We start from the raw sequence: 23,204 nt of genomic DNA, 5'->3' as shown, positions 1-23,204 counted from the left end.
GTGAGTTATTTTTATACATCCCTTCCTGCTGTACAAGGTGCTATGCTTTTAAGTATGTGATGCTATCAGTACTAGAAAGTTTCATTTGAATGACAAGCTTAACCACATTCTGCTTAGATTTCTGATCGTATTGAATTATCTTCACAACTGACTATATGGAACTCAGTACTGATTCAGATTACATATTTCATATGATATCAAGCACTCTAAGCCACTGCTTTCTGGAGAATGAATGATCACCTTCTCCTTGAGAACAAGGACACACGGTGTTTTACTTAGCCTGCCTCTATCCACATTCTGCTTTTCTTAAAGAATATCAAAAGGTGTGTATCCTTTTAATTCCAATGTAAACAGCACAATGTCTAATGCATGGCTTCAGCACAACAAAACCAGGGACGAAGAAAGGTGTCAGATAGTCCCATGGAATATTCCAACAGAATATGCTGTTCTCTTTGCTTGATTTCTCTCGATCCTTTAACAGACAGAAATGACTCATAGCTTTGTGTGGACTTGGGGCAATGTAGCTTGTATCAATAGAGATTACATCACAAATAGGAGGTACACATAAGTGAAAAAAATGTGCTCCTGCTGAAGAAATATAACAGAGACTCTGTGGAGATCATAGAGTCATAGAATCATAGAATTGTTTGAGTTGAAAGGGACCCTTACAGGCCATCTAGTCCAACTCATCTGCAATGAAGAGAGACACCTACAGCTCCATCAGGTTGCTCATGGCTCCATCCAGCCTGACCTTGAATGTCTCCAGCAACAGGACATCCACCACCTCTCTGGACAAACTGCTCCAGTGTCTCACCACTCTCACAGTAAAAAAATTCTCTCTTATATCCTATTTGCTTATAGCTGGAGCAGCATCATTCCCCATGTCCGCACCTTCTGAACCATCCACTTGAGGGCTGTGTGTAGAGCAGTCAGTAGTGAAGACTGAGGCAAAAATTGTATTGAGCACCTTAGCCTTCTCCTTGTCCATTGTTACAAGCCTTCCTATGTTGCTTACTATGGGGAGTATGCTCTCCTGATCTTTCCTGGTTGATGTACCAACAGAAGTCTTTCTTATTCTTCTTAGCATCCCTTGCCAAGGAGTTCCAGATGGGCCTTAGCCTTCCTGACCCCATCCCTAAACAGTCTAGCAGCATCTCTATACTCCTCACAGATTACCTGTCCCTGTTTCCACTGCATATGCATTTTCTTCTTGCTCTCAAGTTTGACCTGCATGTCCCACTAAGTTGCACAGTATTTCAGATGTAAGAATTAGTGTCTCATGCTAAACCTCTAATGCCTACATGGCCTATCTAAGCAAGCTTCCCTCTGGGTCAGTAGAAAGGCACTATGTGAGGCAATCCTTTCATTCCACCCACAGCAGCTGCCTAAAATAGGTGGAATTAATTCCCAGTACTGTTTTTCCATTCCACAAAAAGAGGCTAAACAACTATTTCAGGGAAGAATCCAATGTTTAAAGAACCAGCCCTCAAAACTCCATGCTCTTAACCATGGTTACATCTTGAAAATTCAGCCTCCTGCTATGATTAATGTAAATCTGACAGATGAGATGATAAAGAATCAGTAAAAACTGCAGCGGGAATAATTTAGCTATTTGAAAGCTTTGAAACAGTTTCTCTTCATCTTTGATGTCTAAGGAAGCAAAACTGTGTGAAGTCCTACTTTTTCATTTAATTTTCCTTTTCTTAAATGAGTCATCTTTTCATAAGGTTGAACCGTCATTCTGTGAAAAAAAAAAACTACCAGACAGCAAAGCATAAGGTCAAAGATGGGCTTTAATGACATTAGAAATATGATGGAAGTAGCAACCAGTTTTTAGTAATTAGTTTTTAATTAAATTAATACTTTATTATAGAATAGTTTATATTCCAGAAAAAAAGAAATTCACTTGATAATTTGCATATAGCCGCAATGTATTTCAGAGATGTCTCAAATTTTAAAGCTTATTTGTAACTTACTGGATTGAATCTTGTAGAAAGTGTACTGCTAAATCATAGATACATACTTCTAATTCATCATGTTTATCCTAATTGAAAGTGAGGAAAACAGAAATGATTTTAGCCAGATAACCCAGATTTCACACTTATTGATGTATTCATTAATAAGATATTTTGATAATTTGCTAGTGTTTAACGCAGAAAATTTTCCAAATACAAAGGTCTTTTCTGTCGAAGACCGTCTAAGATCCACGCACCATGTTAGTGCCGTTAGTTTTCTCAAAATCCAATTGCTTTGGTAAAAGTAAGTCTTCTGCATAGAAATCACCCTGGTCTGAATGTCCTTGCTTGAACAAGTGACCTGCAGATGTTTCTTCTGGTTTCAACTATAAAATATCATTCTGACTCTGTGACACTGTAGAACTCCAAAGGGCTAGCCAATGTCACATTAAGCAATCCTGTAAAAGTCAAAATAATGTGGTCATGATTCATCCCTGCATTGTAATCATGCTTTTTTAGTTTGCAGACTTCTTGAGTAGTTAATATTCGAGTTAGCTCTTAACTATTAATAAATATTAACTGTTGAGTAGTTAATATAATAATTAGTCAATACCTAACTGTTACCAACAAACATGTAGGATTACATAACAGGACGATGTAGAAAGCAGAGTACTGTGCGTAATAGTAGACAAAATATTTTTTTCAAATGACCAGTCATGTTTTAAATAGCATCATTCACTCCTCCTACTGTTCTTTTTTCTTTTGAATACATTCAAAAGAAAGTTAGTAGTGAAAACACAAATCAGAAGGCAAAAGGATTCAAATGATCAATGTTAATGTGAACAACCTAATCCTGCTCTGGAACTAAATATTGTTTTGAAATGGTTACTTACTCCAGAAAATCCTTCAGCCTGCTGAAAGGATGAGTCAAGTTCTTGAGCATGGATTGTCTTCAAATACTGGGCAACAGTTTATTGCCAGAGTACTGATGTTACATCCAGAGAACTGACATCAGAGGTTCACACTACAATGTGAATATAGAGAAGAAGATAAACTTCAGTCCTAAAAGGGAGCACCTACTAGAAAATTGAATCATTTCTGAAAAAAAAAAAAAAATAAGCATATGGTTTTGGTCATCAATATTTTTGTTCTAGACTCTACTCACGTAAAATCTTATAAATGGAAAAATCTGTTTCTCTTGAGGAATGTTATCTGTTTAATGGTGGTGACATTATTTTTAAATAAGATTCTCCATCTTCATCTCTTTATAAGTTATAGTCATATTTAATCTCTCTTTACAAGTTGTTACAACTGATCATAAACTGAGCAGTTCGTAATTTCCTGTTATATATCCCTAAGACACTTAATAATTTGCTTGTGTTGGGTTTCTTCCAAATTTTAGAAATCATTTGCTCTAAAATGAACATTCAAGAAGTCCTTATTTTAACCCCTCACTCTGTTTGCCCCTTCCCAGATCTGTACCTGCTGTTACTCCTCAAAACTGCAATAAACTAGCCTGGAGTCTATAGAAAGTCTTGTGATTTTTCCATGGGTAGAAAGAAAACAATTCTTAGCAATAGGGTTAATCTGAATTATCCAATAAATAAACTTCTGGAAAATGATACATAAATAACTGATTTAATCCTGTTTAGACAAATGATAATAAAGTACACTTAAAAATTAAAAATAATATGTTTTAAGCATTTTGTGTGTGTACATACATATGTAAGTATCTTAAGAGGCCATAAGTATTTGAAGTCTTTTGCTGAGCCTCCTGAATTTCGAATTAAAATAACTTTGTAAGTGTGTGTTTTGGAATGTGAGGCATTCTCTTCATGCCCTACTGAAAAGCATTCAGATTTGAAATATCCATTCAACAAAACATAGCAACACAGCATGGTTGTGAGCCATCAGTATAGGAAGGCAAGCCTTTGGAAGGAATTGCTAAGTTAATTTCCTGTATGACAGAGTTTAGAACCTGAATTCTTGCAATAATAATTATTATTTATTTACTGAATTCTTGTAATAATTTTATTTATTTATTTATTTATTTATTTATTTATTTATTTATACCTAAAACTGGTCAGCCATATTCAAACTTGATTGAAACTTGGATATCATTATATTTTCCATCTCTACAGAGTACTACCTACCAGTCCACTAACATCACACAATTCAGCATCATAAATAGATCAGAGCCAGCAAGTGTGATTCCACTCTCAAAATGATAGGCCAGATATGTAGAGGTAGCTTGAATCAACATGGAATGGTATCATAAGCCACATGGAATGTATCAAGTGTGCACTGATCTCATTTCTTAAAAAGACCTTACCATGTTCCTGTATTCTGTCATTTATCTTTAGTTGTTGCCTTTCTTTAATTGGGTAATTAACGAGGAAAAGATGTTGCTTTGATTCTTGCAGACTAAAGCAAAAGCTAGGGAAAGAAGCTTTCCTATTTGTTCTCATTAGTTAACTATGTTATTTTAGAAGGCATGACCCAAAATAAATGATTTTTCTAAACACCTATGTTAATTATCTCACAACACCAGATACAGTGTAGCACTAAGTCAAATTAATTGGAAGCCTTTATTCTGAATGTTAGATTTGAAGAAAATATCGTTCACCTTCTCTGAACAAAGACAAAAAACTGCTATATTTTACATATGGTTAAAGAAAAAAAATTCCTTTCTTTTTCTCAGCCTGTACCACTGATCTCATCCAGAATCATTTTTCCCTGCCCTCCTAGGGAGGTATCTGCAACTTCTCTCTTACTACAGCTTACACTGCATGAGCAGAAAATGTTCATGTAGACAACAGTTAGACCAATACTGCAGCCCTCAAAGAAAGGAGAAAGGGTGCAGAAGCCAGGTTCAGCATCCATGTTGTTCCACAGTACCTGAAGTATTTTACTGTGAGCTGAATGGCTCAGCTACCAAAGACAAGGATGAAGGAGGTGGATGGAGCAGAGCAGGTACAAGATTTCTGTATCAGGTACACAGAGACCACATAAGCATCACTATAAAACATGACTGAGGACCAGAACAAATGGGATAACATGAAAGTAGGAACTCATTTAAAAACTGAGTACTTTACACCAGTGTAATTTTTACCAGGAGAGACTTGCAGCCCTTAGAGATTTGCTCCAATCCCTTTACAGGATTGGACCAAATGGTGCCTAGTGGTTATAAGAACAATACCATTTGGTCCAGCTAAGCACAGGCTTTCAGAACTCTGAGTTCCTTACAGTTAGTATTATCATGATGGTGCAAGGTGGATGGCTGACAATCTGCAAAATGCATGTCAGTACAGATGTGAGCAAAACTGACTGTGGTTGTACCCAAGAGGTATTACATACATTAAGAAACATCACGAGGGCTGCTTTTTATATTTGCTGCAAATTCCACACTGACAGCAGACAAACTTTGTCACTGAGTTGTAAACTATTTTACTGCAATATTAATAAAACCACTAGCATGTGGCAAATTCAGAGATTTGTTTTCATTGTATAATAGAATGAAATGAAATCTGTTTCCATTGAATAGAACAAAGCAGAAAAGGAAATTCTGAGACCTTGAACAACTATGTTAGGTGAGTTTTATAAGGCAGGTAGTTAACAATGTAAAATTTTGGCCTACAGTGAGGATTTAGGGATGGTTATTATTTCATTGTCCTGAGTTGTAAACCTTTAGCATCTTAGTCTAGAACAAGATAATGGAACTGAAAACATTATTGAAAGGCAAAAAACTATTTTTATCAATTACTTGTTCCCCTTTGAGGATGTAATCCTCATTAAGAAAGAAACTTGTAAGTGGAAAATAAATCCTTCAAAACAATTTTCATAGCTTCTCTCACTGGAATAATTTATACTAAACACCTCGCTATATTAATGGAAATTAGTTTTTATTATATTATGGATATTCTTAAATTAAACCTTGTACTTTTAATTTATTCAGGAACTATCATAATGCTTCAGGAATATATGAGTCTCCTATTCCTATGCACAAGACATGAAAAGGGGGATTCACATGTCATTTGGGACAGGCAAGAGGACGTGAACAAATGTAGTGTACATATTGAAGGTACATATTGTAGGTATCTATGTGTAGCACAGGAAAATGGAGATCTTTGTGGAGTTTTCAAAATTTTCTTAAGCACATGCTTTAACACTGATGTTTAATTATTATTATTTTACTCTCTATTTTGCCATCAAAATACTCAGTCTTGTATCACATCAAATATGCATACAGTTCTGTTTCGAACAGCTTGCAAACGTAGAGGTCTTGCCATTTACTATACATACGTAACTCTATTTACCACAAACTCAAATGCATTTAAAATGTTTTTTTGTTGTTGTTTTTTTTTTTTATAGCCAGTGATTTTCATTTGTTTTCTACTAAAAACTGATATCCATGAAGAACCAAAATAACCTTTTATGTCTCCTTTAAAGCCTCAGACATTTCCTTCTAGTACTGCACATGGGGGTAGTATTAATTATTACAAGCTTAAAAGTCACTCCCAACAATAATGTTTAAAACAGCATCTATTCTGCAGGTTTATTACTTCTCTCTTTTTTCTTTTCTCTTTTTTTTTCTCCACTGTTGATGTTATATGATTTTATCATAAGTTTTCAAAGAATCAGCCATACTAAGTACTAAGCATCTTTGATTTTCTGTATTCAAGAATAGATAATTGCTGTTACACTTACCATTCCCCCCAATACTTAGAATTAATTGAAGGTGTAACTGAGCTCTAGGACTTATTTAATATGGTTCTTTAAAAAAAAAAAAAAAAAAAAAGAATAGAAAAGAAGATTTTTCAAAAACTCCTCAAAGAGTAAGAAAGGCAAAGTAAAACCCAGGATCATACCAACCTGGTCATCTTCTATGGTGGAGTACCTGTATGAGTAGACAGAGCTACTGGTGTAATTTAGCTGAACTTCTGCAAGGCCTCTGATATGGTCCCCATAACATCCTTCTCCCCAAACGGGGGGAAATATGAATTTGATGCATGGACTATTTGATGGACAAGGAACTGGTTGCGAGATTGCACCCAGAGAGTGCTGGTCAGTGGCTCTGTGTCTGGATGGAGATCAGTGACAAGTGGTGTCCCTCAGCAGTCAGTACTGGGACCAGCATTCTTTAGTATCTTCATAAATTATATCCACATGACCCCATTCCTGGAGTCATTCAAAGTCAGGCTGGATGGGGCTCTGAATAACCTGATCTAGCTGTTGGGATCTCAGTGCATCGCAGGGAAGTTGAACTAAATGTGACTGGGAGTAGTAAACATGGATTTACAAAGGGAATATCATGCCTGAACAATGTGACAGCTTTGACTGATGAAATGAGTATCTTAGAAGACAAGGAACTGTATACTACTTTTCTTGACTTGAACAAGCATTTCAATACTGTATCCTTTAATATTCTCATGAAAAACTAATGAAGCACAGGCTAGATAAGTAGACAGTAAGGTGAACTGAAAACTTGCTAAACTGACAGTCTCAATGTCTTGTGATCAGCGACAAGAAATCTAGCTGGAGGCCAGACACTAGTGGAGTAATCCAGGAGTCAGTACCAAGTCAATACTGTTTAGTAACTTCATTAATGAGCAGAACAATGGGGCAGCTTGCACCCTCTGATACAAAATTTAGAGGAAAGGCTGACGCATAGATAGCCGTGCTACCATTCAGGGGAACCACAACAGCCTGGAGAAATGGGCCAGTGATGCATCCTTGCAGCAAAGAAGACCAGGAGCATCCTGGTTACTATTAAAGAAAATATAACCAGAAGGTCCAGGGTGGTGATCCTTCTCCCCTCCTTGGCACTATGCAGGCCACATCTGGAGGTCAGTGTCAGTGCTGGGCTACCTGGTACAAAAAAGTTGTGGAAATAATGGAGTGAGTTCAGTGAAGATCTGCGAATGTAAGTAAGGGACTGAAGCATGTGACATACAAGGAGCAAATGTTTAGCCTCGAGAGGAGGGCGTTTGTGAGGAATCTTGTTTACAAGAACCTGGTAGGGGGAAGAGAACAAGAGTCAGTGGTCCGCTGTAACAGGAAATACAAGCAGTTCCGTTTAAACATTTGAATTTTTTTTATCACAAATGTGATCAAGTACATGAACACACTGCCAAGAAAGGTTGCGGAGTCTCTGTCCTTGGAGATACTCAAAACCTGACTGGAAATGGCCCTGAGTAACCTGCTGCAGCTGGCTTCACCAAGCATCTGTTGGACTAGATGATCTCCAGAGGTACGTTCCAACCTCAGCTGTTTTATGATTCAGTGGTTAGAAACACCAGACCTCCTTTCAAAAGCTCTCACAAAGTTGAAAGAAAGCTGAACTATATGTTCAAATTTTCATGGGCTAAAACAAAGGGATTTTTTTCCCCATTTTTGAAAAGAAGTCAAGTTCATCAAAAATAAACTTACAGAAAAAAAAGTTTACTCAAACATTTTATTCTTCTCAGTCGTATCCCATCATTTAAAAGGTAACAGAGCTGTCTTTTCACTTTTAAAATGTAATGCTTTTTTGAAAGCCATTCAAGAGCAACAGCTGGCAAAGGGGTTCAGGGTTCACTGAGTTTTAGACATTACGTATCACAGCTGTAAACCCTGAATGACTACTTATCCAATAGCCCCTTCTAATTTCTGAGGCAAGAGCATCCAAGCTGTCATGACACTTAAACTAATAGTTCCAGGCATCCACGGAAGTCTAACAGCTTTCCACTTTAACTGTAGACTCTAAAATTTTATTTTGAAAAAGAAAGGGAGAAAATAAAATCTGTTGTAAAAGTACTTACAGAATGAGAGTAGTGCTGAGATTAATCAACAGATTTGTGGGACTCTTCCTCAGTAACACTTCAGAATTTTATAATCTTAGGTGATATAATATGAAAATATTGATGGGTTAAATAAAAATCAGTTATAAATTAGGACCCCATTTTCCCACATTTTTCTCCAAAGGTCTTTGTGCTACAGTGATTACAGGAAGGATTCAAGGTCAAGATTTCAAAACTAATTTATGCATTTTGTGATGGGTGATTGATGAAAAATGTTAAACTCTGCTGAAATAATATATTGATTTAGTATTCTAAAGGACCTAGGTTACCTGGAATTTTAAGACACAGTCTTTTGAAAAGTGATCTAAGGCCAGATTTGCAAAGGCACTGCTATGTAGACAGATGTAGCCATGAGCAATTTATATGCCAAATAACATTAAATTCTCATTAATCACTCATGTATATTTGAAGCATTTACAGAACTATCAAAATGCGTTCCTTAGAAATTTTGGAACACTGAGATTTGCACAGAATCTTCAGAGATTTGCAAGGGATTCAAGAGTCTTAGCTCCAGTGGCACTCACTGCCTGTGGATTCTAAGTAACTAAGTCACTTTGCAAAAATGAGACAGACAGGCTTCAAAGTTTTGCTTTTGAAAAGATCAACTCTTGAAAAAGAGTTAGTATTTCCCTAACTGATGATTGTAACCTGAATAACATTAGATTTCAAAATCTCAAAGACGTGATCTCACCTTAAAGATCTATTCATATATATAAAATAATGTTTATATGTATGGTTCAGTATGAACACTAATGTACGTAACTTAAAAGCAGGGTTAAGAAAAACAACAGCAAAAACAAAAACATTAAGGCTACAAAATTCAGCATATTAGAATATGCTTAGTTGTGCTAGAATTAAGGTTTATCCATGCAATTTTAAATTTGTTATGAGATGCTTAGACACCTCATATTATGCTTATAAGCTATTTTTACCTGAGGTTCTATTTCTTTCAGAGGATGACTGTGCCCACATAATTAATCAAAGTTCCATACTTAATGAGACTATAATGTGACTGCATGCAAATTTATATGCAAATGGACAGTTGTACATCTAGGTGGCTACTTGTATGTGTCATTATCTGGTTTGCATTCATAATCATTGTAATTATACACAGTTTTGAAATGTGAGACCACAGAGTTTTCGAGTGAAAAATGTGACAATTCATGTATTAGCCATTCTTGTTAATCAATCATTTACTTAGAATGCATTTACATTAATCAGTTGCTCTTTGCACAATTTAGTATTGCCTACTTTACTACTAGATTCATTCTATTCCTTTTTCCTTTTAGCTAATCATTATGTTTGTCATTTGGGAGACAGAGACTATATGCACTTCTGCCAGATAGCAAGCTTCCTGTTTTATGGATGCAATCAGTGACCTGCGCACTCTGTTCTCAGACAACCTACATAAATCCAAAGCAATTTTATAAACTAGGACAGATCTGTGCATCAAAATTGTTAATACTCCCTTTTCCAAGTCATATGAGGTTCTATTACTCTCACATTTCAAGAAATTTGTCAAAAGCACTGAATAAATTTTGAATTTGTTCTCCTATCTGGCTCATCCACACTGTAAACCAAGATTCAACACAGAAGTGTTATAGTGTAGAGGATGAAGTGTACAAGAAAAGCATGAAGACATACAACTTCTCTCCAAGTAGATATGTTATATTCAACTTGTGTAACCTGTGAGTTTCTTTTACATTTTTAATTCTTTGCCAAATACTTGACATAGGCTAATCTATCTTTTCGATTACTTCAAGTACAAATGGGAAGACTAGATAACCTCCATATTCTCCAGGGAATAGGCTGCTATTCTTCTGTGATTTGTATGTCAGTCTGTTCTGCTTCATTATGCATCATTACCTCTATAAACTCCAAATGATAAAGGACAAGATATCAGCCAAATGTACTTTGTGTATGATTTTCATTAAGTCCAGGGAAACAAACAAAGTCTGCTATGAGGAGGCCTTTGTCATCAGGTAATTATAAAATGTGCATCGCAGAAAATCTGAAATGGGATCAAGATGTCAGCTCCAATCAGCATCATTACAACATCTTGAAAGGCACTGTGATGCAGAGAACTGTTCTATGTTCTATCACAAACCCTGTGACAGAAGAGTTACTCATAAAAAGGGACCTCTAAGGCCATGGGGTTCAGTAATTAGTCAGATAATACTTTTTATAATGAATTAAAATTCATCTTAAAATTAATCTAGTCTCATAACAACAGACAGGTGGCAGCATGCTTCTGTGATGACCTTTGATGAGACGTCAATGATATATTCAGATTGACATTAAGAGAAAGAAAACACCTGGGAAAACAGGATGCAACTGTACTGCACTGTGCATCTTCACTCCCCAGTTCTCATAAATTAACTTGGAGCCAGCTCCAAAGAGTGACTACAGATGTGAAAGACACTATGTGACCATTTAACTGCGAGTCTGTTTTTACTGCATATATTTAATGAGATTTTTACAATTAATGAGACAGAGCATCTGCCAGGATAATCCTCATGATATACCTTCTTCGGCATAACTGAACCAAGCTGAAGCAATGCTCTCTGTCAGTTCTCAACCATTTCTCAGTATGGCCAAACTACGTGAAACACCAAATGTGGAACAACTTTATCTGCTCTAGAGATATGCTGTTCCATCCTGGGAAGATAAAACTGGTAAAGCTGCAACATGTCCCTAGAGCTACTAATGCTGCAGTGCAATGCTGTTTGTACCACTAACATTATAATGATAGCAGTGCTAACCCACTCAGGTCTTGTCTTAGTGGGAATGGGCATGAGACAAGAGCAAAAAATTGTGTTTTTAGGATTACTTTTTGTAACATCTGACTAAGTAGTTTGTGTAACATCAGTGCATCATTGGGAGCACCTCTGCATGTAAACACACTGGAGTTATATGGCAGGCATGTTATGGAGCCACATGCTAACATACCTGCAGACATAACGAAGAGTAAAAAGACTCTACATTTGCAAATATTACCTGCAGAAATCATAAAAAGTATATATGAATGCTACTTAGGATTGATCTTTCCTTATTTGTCTCCATTGACCCATCTGGCATTATTCAATACCTCTCCATCATCCAGGCCCTTTTTATATTCAATAGAGAAAAATAATTAACTGCACAGTAGAGCAACTAGTTCTGCCATTTTTAATAAAAATGTAGTTTTTGGTTTAGGAAGGACATAGAACTATTAGAGAGCATCTGAAGGAGGACTACAGTGGTGGTTAAGAGGGCAAGGTGGGCATGGAACAGGCTGCCCAGGGCAGTGGGTGCCAGAGCTCAGGGTGCATTTTGAGAGCACTCTCAGACATAGGGATTGGATTTTGGGTGGTCCTGTGTGAGTCCCTTCCAACTCGGGACGTTCTATCATCCTGTGACTCTATCTCACAAGTACTTATTGTGCGGTGTCATAGCAAAATTAAAACTAATAACATAGGAAAATAAAAAAAACCTGTTAAAAATTCATTCCTGAAAGATGGCTGTTTGCCATCTACAACCGCACACTACTACACTGCACACACCTACAGAGAAGGTTATGCACCATTATAAACTCCTAATGTGAAGGGTAACTGAATGGGTATTTCTGATTTCACTTTTGCTATTGTTATTCTGTTTCCATCTGAGTCAAAAGGAAACACAAATGTTAATTACTTCTTGATTCTAATTAATTTCAATATACATTATTCTATCATCAGCCTGACAACATCTTTTATATTAAAAAAAAAAAAACAACACAAAAAAAAACTGTGCAACGCTGTAACAAATAATAAATGTACATTTAAATTTACAGATAAACTGAAAAATGCACAAGGAAACTTCCAGGCCCGATTCATGAAAGTTCAGGGGGAATAAAAGTGGGACATACACCTCCTAACATCTATTACGTGAGCCTAAATATATGTTGCTTTCTCAATAAATACACACACAAATTCTGTTAATGCAGGTAAGCATTATGAATATGTAACTGGCAGTGTACAGGCAGGTACACTGCTGGAGAACAGTGATGAGTGTGACACAGTGCTGCTTCCCTGAAAGGAGATGGGAGAATGAGAGTTTTCACTAGTGTCATTCTATCTACTCATTCTAGAATCGCTTATACTTAGCTAAAGGTTTTATCAAATGAATAAATGAAAGAATTATGAGTGAGTAAATAAATTCTACTAATTAGCATACTTTTTTGCCATCAACTTTTTCCTTTAATACTCCAATTAAAAGGCTTTTTTCCCCTTCAGTGGCATTTATCTCCTTAAAAATTACCAAACTCCACTATATCCCGTGTTTTACTCTCCCATGCTCTGTTCTTTTCTTTATTTATGGAGTGATCTATGAATACGCAAGCACCAGCCATTTTATTGCTACACGGATGTTTTCTGACACCACTGGAAGTTGGATCCATAAATCTGCAGTGTGAGGTGAGGTAGCTTCCATTCCTTGCTAAAATGAAGAAATAAACCCGTGAGAGTTATCCAGAGGCAATCAAGCTACAGTCAGTCATCTAATGATCACTTTTCCTGTGAGCCTATTAAGTGCATCCCTGCATGAAAGAGTACGAAATAATGTCACTTACTGTATTTGAGGCAGACGACAGTTGAAGCAAAGGGAAAAAGTGAAGGTAATCTCCCAGAAAAGTATTTTCAGCTTCACAGTGTGCACTTTTAAAATAAACCAAGTGTGGTAGACAAACCTTGGAAAATTAAAATGCAAGAATCTCCACTGTTCCAGAAACAACACAACTATGATGAGAATTTTACTTAGAGATTCTATGGTGTGTTATATCAGCTGAATTTTTTATTTTAAATGAAATGTCACAAGAGTGCTTGATGGATGTGCATGAAAGTAAAGTTTTTCTTTCTTATTTAACTCTCAGTATCTAAAGTTTATGGTCCAGATCCTCATCAACATCACAGCCAGTAAGAGGAAAGGATCCATGCCAGCTTACACCATGTTATGATTTACCTCCCACTCCTCCTGCCAAAATGACATTGGATATTTAGAACCACTTATTCCACTTCATTCTTCAAATAAGAAATATTATACAACAATTTTATTTTGTAACTGTGATTACTTTAATATCTCAACAGCCATTTAAAAAACTGGGGGAAAACACAAACGGGCTATGTTGGATTACTGCATTTCATATTAATAGCATAAAATAGTCTATTGCTGTAGTTCCTAAAGATCTAGTTCACTGTCCTTTAACAGTATTAACATGAATTATATTCTAGAACTTCGCATTCAGTTTGTTGAAATTCTTTTTTTCTGTTGTCATGTTTTGGTGAAATTGTCACCAACTAATGTTCTGCTTGTATTTGTAGCCCTTGGTCTCACTCTCAGAGGTATGCACTGACCTCACATGCATCCCTCCTTGGAGACTCATGAAAGTTCAATTCTCAATTAATAAATTTTTGCTAGTTGGAAACTACAGACTCAGGTTACTTGTTTAACACTTGGGGAAGAAAGGAGTAGTCAAAAACAAAACAAAACAAAACAAAACAAAACAAAAGGTCTGCTTGTATGACAAACAAGAGAGCAACTACTTTAGGTGGCACAAACTACCAGTGGGAAGTGAATCCAAGCTCAGTGTTTCAAAAAGAATTACGTGACTAATTTTGGGCTGAAGAGAACTGAATAGGAAAAAGAGGTTCAGGTCAGCTTCTATCAGATTTGAATCAGGTATTTGGACCTGACCACCCCAATAAAACATTTTACCCAGAAGTAAATTATAGGGTAGCATCTACTGCCATCAGTATCTTTACTAAAAATGTCAGAATTTTTATGCCTTCCTGGCATCAGAATTTCCTTTAGTCACAGCAATAGACACTAAATGCTATGGGTCTCAAATTTCATTGTACATTTAGGTTTTGTGCTTTTTAAATGGAAATACAGGTTCAGAAGTTGCTGCATTCTGTTGTTCACAACGGTTATTGGATCTTTTGAAATCACTGGGTACCAGGTTAGGTGTGGAGTACTTGAAGTGAGCAACCTTACTGTCACTTTTGTCAACTGTTCTGAAAATACTCTGCATTATGGCTATTATATGTTAGATATAAATAAGCATTGCTTCAAGTGAGTGGTTATTTTTCATTGCCTGTTGCTATGTTTTTATTTCTCATAGTTGTAAAAATGATGGCTTTATTGCTTTCCAATTGTCTTGCTAATGCATGGCACTGCCTAATCGTTATTTTATAGCTGAAATAATTATATAAAATCTTCAAGAATGCATGAAATTTCATTGCTGTAAAGATCTTACTCATATAAAAGAAAAAAAAAGAGACAAGACAATTGTTATTCAAAACTGAATGTAAATTTCAGCTATCTGGCACCTGCATTGTTTTTATTCCCTGAACATATGGATGAAACTTATTTTAATACACTCTGTTTCTCATACAAATTTCATAAATTGGAAAGCAGCTATGATTAATAAAAACAATTTTGAGTGAAATTACAATGCCTGCTGAATACATTCTTGGGCATGTAGGCAATGGCAAATCAATTTCTAGTATGCTTCATGACAGCTGAAAGTAGCTGTGCAATACTTAAGCTGAAGCAGTTTAATTAAACCTTGGCATTTTAACAGAATAAAAGAAAATTAACTATCCTATTTCATTTCCCTATAGCATAAACAGAGTGCATGACAGGCATCTGTGAGATATATAATTAATCCCACTAGTCAAGAAAGACAGTCAAAGATAGTTATGAAGACTTCAGCTCCTATATACTATAAAGCTTACATTCCAACGATGCTCATTATGTTCTCCTCAAATCACTTAATGAGATGATGTATTGTTGTACACACTGCAGAAGATAAATGTATTGTTATATTCAAGTAGATGTATTACATATGTGCATTTGTAAAAAGATGGCCAAAGAAAGATAGGAAAGCAAGTGATTAAACCTAACATAAAACAGGAGAAAAAGTCTACAATGTGTATTTCACATACTACAAAAAACAGGGTGTAAGGAAGGACTTGCACTTTTCATTGCATTTTGATAAAATATTTAATGAAATAGTTTTTCTTTGGCTTGAAATAAGCATCAGTGAAGTATGGAAAAAGCATCTTTGCTTGTTACACTGAATGACATCAGTGTACATTACTGAACTGCTATTTATGTTTAGATTAATCTTAATAAAGTTTGCAATTCTTAATCAAGCACATTTCCAATTAGGTGATAATTGAATCATGACAGCAGGCTGACATACTACTGCGCAGAGGAGCAGAAGTAGCAGAAAGGGGAAAAGGTTTCCATAGTTTCCCCTCAAGTGAAAAAGGAAATAGGCATGTAACGAGTTTTCAAGTAGCCAGGAAATGGTTACTGCAATGTGAGATGCTGTGGGGTGTTTTAACTAGTCTCCTGTTGCCATCCTAGAACAGAGATCTCCCACAGGTCCTGTCTCCCATCTGTTAGATCCTCATGGATGTCTCCTATATGCAAGGGTGCACTGCATTCACTTAGGTCTGTGAGCAAATGAATCAAGTCTCAGAACCCCACTAACTATGATTTGAACATAAAAATTTACTTTTAGATATACATGGGCAGTTGGTGGCTCTGCTTCTCCCAGTATTTTACAGAAATAAGTGGACACTTGGGAATAAATCCAACAGGATGGTTCTGCAAACAGAGCTGAAGTGATCTGCAGATACAGAAAAGACAGAGACTGTACTTGGAGGTATGCAGTCATATGGTGAGAGGCAACAGACACAGACTGGAACATGTGAAATTTTGATTAAATATCAGGAATTTTTTTTTACCATGGGAGCTGTCGAAGCCCAAATCAGGTTACCCAGAGAGGCTGTGAAATCAACAGACCTGGAGATATTCAGTATTCAGCTGGACATAGCCCTGAGCAAGCTGACCTAACTAGGCCCATTACAAGCAAGGAATGGAGTAGATGATCCCCAGAGGTCCTTTTCAATCTGATTCCATAAAAGTAATTGTAAAAAATATTATAAAAATATACAAATACTTAATTCCCACTAGAATGCATGGGATTTTCTCTTGATTCTCATAGCTAATGGTGACTCTAGTGCTCAGAACGAAATACAGGAACCTGCATTAGGTATCTAAGTCATACAAAATGTACGAGAGATAGGTTTTCCATAATGAAATCCAAAAAACCACCTGGATTAAAGCAGAGAACCACTGTCTGCAGAAGGGTAGCTAACCTTTCTTTCCTTCCTTCACTGTTCATCAGTTCTAAAGAGTGAAACTAATGTGCTCAGAAACTCAACGGTGGAATTATGGATACCAGAAATAACGAGTTAAACAGGAATTACATTTTTGATTGCCCTTTGTAATGCCGAAGGTTGAAATGATAAAGCATAATAAGGAACAGTGTGCTTTATAGGAGATTTTGAAATATTTCCCATAGTTTCTGTCTGCATAAGCAACACTTATCTTTTTTTACTATATTCATCCTAAATGAATTTATATTTTGGAAGGAATTCTTATGTTCTGCACTAGCTACACAGAAGCAAAACATATTTGGTTGCCCTTTTTAATGACATTGGTTTCTGTTTAAGAAAAAAATATCATATAATCATAGAATCATAGGATCATGGAGTATCCCAAGTGGAAGGGATCCATGAGGATCACTGAATCCACCTCCTGACTCTGCACAGGAGCACCCAAAATCAAACCTTGTGTCAGAGAGCACTGTCCAAACACTCCCTGAACTGTGGCAGCTCAGAGCTGTGACCACTGCCCTGAACAGCCTGTTCCATGTTCACTGCCTTCTGGTGAAGAATCATTTCCTAACCTGGAGAGAATGTATGCCTAATATGAAGGGCTGATATATTACTTTTTTAAAGAAAAAAAAAAGGGGGGGGGGGGGGGGGGGGGGGGTGGGGAGAAAAGTTATGTTAAAAAAGAATACTGTGATACAATAATGGCTTTCTTTGTGACTATTTCATTTCAATTCTTGTATTTTTGTGGAGCTAGGCTTTAATTTTACAAAGTCAGTTATTTTACTCTGGCTGTCATTTGCTGCAATTCATTCTTTTTCAGTGGGAACATGAATCTATCTTAATTGCATTTCAGAACTGTAGAAACACAAGACTGAGGTCTCTCACAAGCTGTTATTTTTGCTTGCAAGTTAAAAGGGATGTGTCAGTAGAATATACAAGGGCTGCTCCAAAAGTGTCTTTCCTTTTATTATGCTATTATTTATTATGTTGGTTCATGACGTCAGAGGTGGATGTTGGTGGTATGGCAGTTGAGCTGAACCTTCCCAACAATTTTCCGTTACATGTTGTCGCTGTGTGACAGATGGCAGCAGAGGGGCAGTCTGACAGAATTGCATCTGACATGGAAATGTAGACGAAGTAAAAGTGTGGAACTAAATTCCTCCATGCAAAAAAAAAAAAAATATATATATATATATATATATATCACCCACTGATATTCACTGACAGTTACTGAACACTTATGGAGACCAAAGAGTGGATGTGAGCACAGTGAGGTGGTGGGTGATACATTTCAGCAGTGGCAAAAGTGACAGCTGTCCACTTCCACTTCTGCCTATTATTTTTTTAACTGTGGCATGCAGACTTCTGTCTGGTGTCTTGTAGCTGAGAATTTGCTTCATCAAATTGTCAAATTATTTTGCTCTTTGTATCTATTGTTTTCCATGGAAATAAATAGGAGGCATCACTTTCAGAGCAACCTACATACACTCAGACCTTTTCTGTATTTCTGTAAGAACACAGTAGAAATACTTCTATAGGCACAACATTAAAGATTAGATTGTATTGCAATAATCACCTCCCATGGAGGAGCACTCCTCTAAATACCACTGTACCCTCTACATTACAGGATGAAATCAGATTTAATCAGGTTTAAACTATTCTAAAAGATTTGAAACGGTATGATGATTTCATAGCAGTCCTATTTTTTCTTCTTCTCAGGCAAAAATACAAGCACATCATTGTTCTACTTGTGGCACGGGAGTGCAAGACTTTATGATCCTATATTGTCTTATAAATTATTCTAAATGGCTTTATCTTCAGATACTATCAGAGAATTCCCCCATGTATTACTTTACACAAACGAATTGTCCGCTGTGTAGATGTCTAACCATGTATATAAACAAGCATATTCAGTACAGCAGCAGAAGTGAATTATGTATATTCCTAACAGACAACAAATATGGTAGAACTCATGACGTGTTCATGCTAGTACTATTATGCATTAAATTGTATTAATTGTTGCGACAAACAATATTTTGTTTATTTATTTATACTGACTTTCCTTGTGGTCCTTACACATGCTGCCTGCATTCTCAAAAGTAAAGAATTGGTGAACAAAGATGCTCATAACAATAAAAATTAAATTTCCAATTTTATGTCAGATATACCACAAGACATCAAGAGTAATTTAAAAAAACTAGTGCACAATAGAAGAATGATGTAAAATAACGTTTTAATGTAGTAACATAGCTGAAGCAATAGGTTTTATTACTACCACTATTTTACCCATTACTAAGTACATTAGAAAAAATGATACGCTGGGCACGCGTTCAAATGGATGACACAGGAATTAGTGAGTTAACAAAACAGGATGACTCCTCTCCAGGACTACATGACATTATTCCTAAAGTTTGAATAATAGCATAAAGGAAATTTCAAAAGTAGGGTATTAATCATCATAATAATAAAAGGACTGTTAAAGACCTTGAGAAAATTTTATACAGAGAAAACATTTCCCTGTATAGCGTCCTGGAAAGCTAAATTCTTGTTATGCTAATGATAAAAAGTTGAAAATAAAACTGTTATGTGATGTGTGTCCAATGCAACTTGTCAGGAGACACAGCACACACACAGAAAAAAAAAAAATTGAAAAACTCATTAACACTGTTTTAAATTCAGTTTTTATACTACATACATGTACACTACATAACATGTAGCACTATGAAACAATTATTACTTTTTCAAGCAATTGTCATTCTACTACAATTGCTTTACAGTAACACTTCCATGTTTCATTTATCCTCCTATATTATATAACTGTCTAATTTTTCTTATGGAGATAGAATTTAAATGTATAAATTAGCTTACAGTCAATGTGTGCCCTATTATATCAAGAATTGTCATAATAAAAGGTTAATTTTTAATGAATAATACTTTATTTAGAACTACACTATGGCATTTAAAATCTAATTAGTCTACCCTTTTCACCGTGGATAGAGAATAAAAGATGAAATCAGCAACTGAGAAGAAAATAATACAGTATTAACTGGTAGAGAATTGGTAGGAATTAGTACTTTGTATGCTTTAATAGTATGGTCAGATCAAAAAGGTATAAAAAGAACAACAAAAAAAAAATACATAGTCTGAATGAGTTATAGTAAAATTCCATTGAGGCAAGAAGACTTTGAAAATGTATATTCAAAAATAAAATAAAAAATAGAAAGCAAAAGAAATGAAGACACGAGAGAATAAGAAAGGGAGTAGTGAATACAAGCAAAATCTGAAGGGATTTTAAACAGAGGGAACATAATTTGGAATGGTCTTCATGCACACTGCCTTTCAGGAACAAACATCAAGGAAACTCTCCATTTGGGCTTACTTTAGTGGAGCCCAGCAGGCTTGCGCTGAAAGGAACCTTGGACGTATAGTAGTATATAGTAGACGCTAGTACGTATATACTGTGTCTCTCAATGTAGTAAGTACCAGAATAAACTGAAAACTTCAGTTACTTACAAACGCTTCCTGGAACTATTGCTTAAGCTCCTGTGATGTCAGCAAGGGTAGACAGGGATCTCCAAAAACATTCCCCATAGGACTCAAGAAATACGCATAGTTCTTTGTAGACTGTGCAAGATGCTTGAACAACCTGTAGAGACAGTGACAGATTCCACATGCTGAGCAAGACATGCAACAGGCATCAGAAAAACTGAAAAGGAGTCTATCTGAATTTCTACATGCCTCAGGAGCTTACGTGTCTGCTTCAGGGCTGAGCCTCAGGCATCTGCATCCACAGGGGAATTAAAATACTGAGATTACTTCTGAGGTAATATGTGGGTTTTTTGCAGCTTTCATAGTTGCTGTATGAATGTAAAATATGAAACAAATATGAAAATGCTGCTGCTTGCTGCTTTTCTAAGATGAAAAACTGATTTCTTTAGACAAAAAGGGTGATCAAGGTGGATGAACCCACTATTTCAATGTTACAGCTTAAAATCTTTTGTGAAGGACAGTAATAACTTCTATATATGTGACAGTAAGTACGATAAAGAGTGAAAGCTGAAAGACATTTCAAGTCAGATGTTTCTGTGCTGCAAAACCAAACATGCTTGGATAAAGAATGGACGTTTTCATTATAAGCTCATGTTCCTTTAAATTGTTAGCAGAGGTCACAATATGCAAACGTTTATGTGACAAGTTGCAAGTAGGAGCAAAAACTACTGCTTTCTGTCACAGAAATTCAAAGGATGGGAATTCTGTATCTCCTAGCTTCCCATAAAAATTTTTACATAGTAGCACAGACACTGCTACCACTGTCACTATTATCAGCATTATCATCATATTTCCATAGTTACTATCAATCTTAGACAGAGACTGGAACCACTTTATACAACGTGCTGTAAAAAGAGCAAAAGTTTTCCTTAAGAGTTTATGATCTGAGTGCAACAGCAGAAGTGAGAGACAGAACTAAACACCCTGCAGATTAATATGGTCATACAGGTACAACTTCGTGGACTTCTATAGCTCAAATGGTGATTACTTCGAAATGTTCAAGTAACAAACCAAGCTGCTGAGACATGTTTCAACAAAGCATCTTCTACCAGATTCAGAAGATAACTAGTATCTTAATTATAAATTGAGCCTGCGTATCTTTGTACCTTCCTAGCATCAAGGGAGAAAGGTAGTTTTCAAAGGAATGTATTCACTACTACAGGGTATAGGGCAATAAATATACTTCTAAAAGTCCTCCAAGGGCCTCAGTCCTCTGAAACTCATACTTAGGCTGGGTCACAGGCAAGGGCACCAGTTCTGAACACAAAGAAACACCTTACTCTTCTATCCTCTGATGTCAAGAAGAGAGCTATTACTCATACCTAATCACAGCGCTCAGATAAATCTGTGTCTTTCTTGAAAGGGACAATATGCTGTCAGGGGCTTGCTAAGAGGTACCTACTTTAGACTTTGTATAGATTCTCATGTATGAAGGAGGTAATTTCACAGTCCCAGAGCAGTTGTTGAACTCACTAGTCTTGAGGTAGACCAGCTTGAATTTTTTGCACCTTAAACTTACACAGGTTGGAGAAAAACTGCAGCTCTTTCACAGCCTAGCTCTACTGCTGAGCTAGGTACTCAGAACAGATTAGCACATGGCAGTAAAGTGAAAAGTCGTGCAATAGCCAAAGACTGTATCTTTGGAGGAATAAGCTACTATGAGCTCACTATGTTCAGGTGGACCCATGCTGTCTGTATAAGATATTCCCATATTCCCAACCTTCAGTTTCTTTATTGGGAAGTTTCTGTTACAGCTAAGTATAAAGGGAAGGAAGGAAGGAAGGAAGGAAGGAAGGAAGGAAGGAAGGAAGGAAGGAAGGAAGGAAGGAAGGAAGGAAGGAAGGAAGGAAGGAAGGAAGGAAGGAAGGAAGGAAGGAAGGAAGGAAGGAAGGAAGGAAGGAAGGAAGGAAGGAAGGAAGGAAGGAAGGAAGGAAGGAAGGAAGGAAGGAAGGAAGGAAGGAAGGAAGGAAGGAATGCCACAAAACCTAACTGATCTACACGTTAGCCTGCTCATTACAAAACCAAGTGACTAAATTTATGCCTTGCTCATTGCTTATTCTACGGTATAAACAGTGTCTTCAAAAACACAAGAATGTATAGTCACTCACTGAAAGATAGATGAGTTTTCTTCCAAAATTTTATAGTTGCCATCATTAATACGGTATTTCATTTTCTGTAGAAAAGATTCTTATGCATAGGTTATTACTGCTTTTAAGTCTAGGTGATCAACATTTCATATTCACTGTCCCAGGGATTCATAGAATCATAGAATCATAGAATTGCTAAGTTTGGAAAAGACCCACAGGATCATCCAGTCCAACCATTCACCCTTCACCAATGGTTCTCACTAAACCATGTCCCTCAACACAACATCCAAATGCTCTCTGAACACCACCAGGGTCAGTGACTCCACCACCTCTCTGGGCAGTCCATTCCAGTGCCTGACCACCCTTTCAGACAAGTAGAATTTCCTAATGTCCAGCCTGAACCTCCCCAGGTGCAGCTTGAAGCCATTCCCTCTAGTCCTACCACTAGTCACCCAAGAGAAGAGGCTGACCCCCAGCTCACTACAACCTCCCTTCAGGTAGTTATAGAGAGCAATAAGGTTTCCCCTGAGCCTCCTCTTCTCTAGACTAAACAATCCCAGCTCCTTC

The 23,204-nt window shown here is 36.5% G+C and overlaps 1 long non-coding RNA gene across 1 annotated transcript; it reads right to left on the bottom strand.

Annotated features, from left to right (window-relative positions):
• Positions 1-1,775: 1,775 nt before the first annotated feature.
• Positions 1,776-22,904, bottom strand: LOC121109128. The gene is made up of 5 exons (XR_005861774.2): positions 22,659-22,904; positions 20,753-20,858; positions 20,515-20,647; positions 2,849-2,979; positions 1,776-2,413 (listed from the first exon to the last, which is right to left on the bottom strand). It is a non-coding gene; the product is annotated as an uncharacterized LOC121109128 (long non-coding RNA).
• Between the last annotated feature and the right edge of the window lie 300 nt (positions 22,905-23,204).

Source organism: Gallus gallus, chromosome 1 (assembly GCF_016699485.2).
Source record: "Gallus gallus isolate bGalGal1 chromosome 1, bGalGal1.mat.broiler.GRCg7b, whole genome shotgun sequence".
NCBI classification, from domain to species: domain Eukaryota; kingdom Metazoa; phylum Chordata; class Aves; order Galliformes; family Phasianidae; genus Gallus; species Gallus gallus.
The sequence above is the reverse complement of the archived record's forward strand: the minus strand, read 5'-3'. Positions and strand labels throughout refer to the sequence as shown.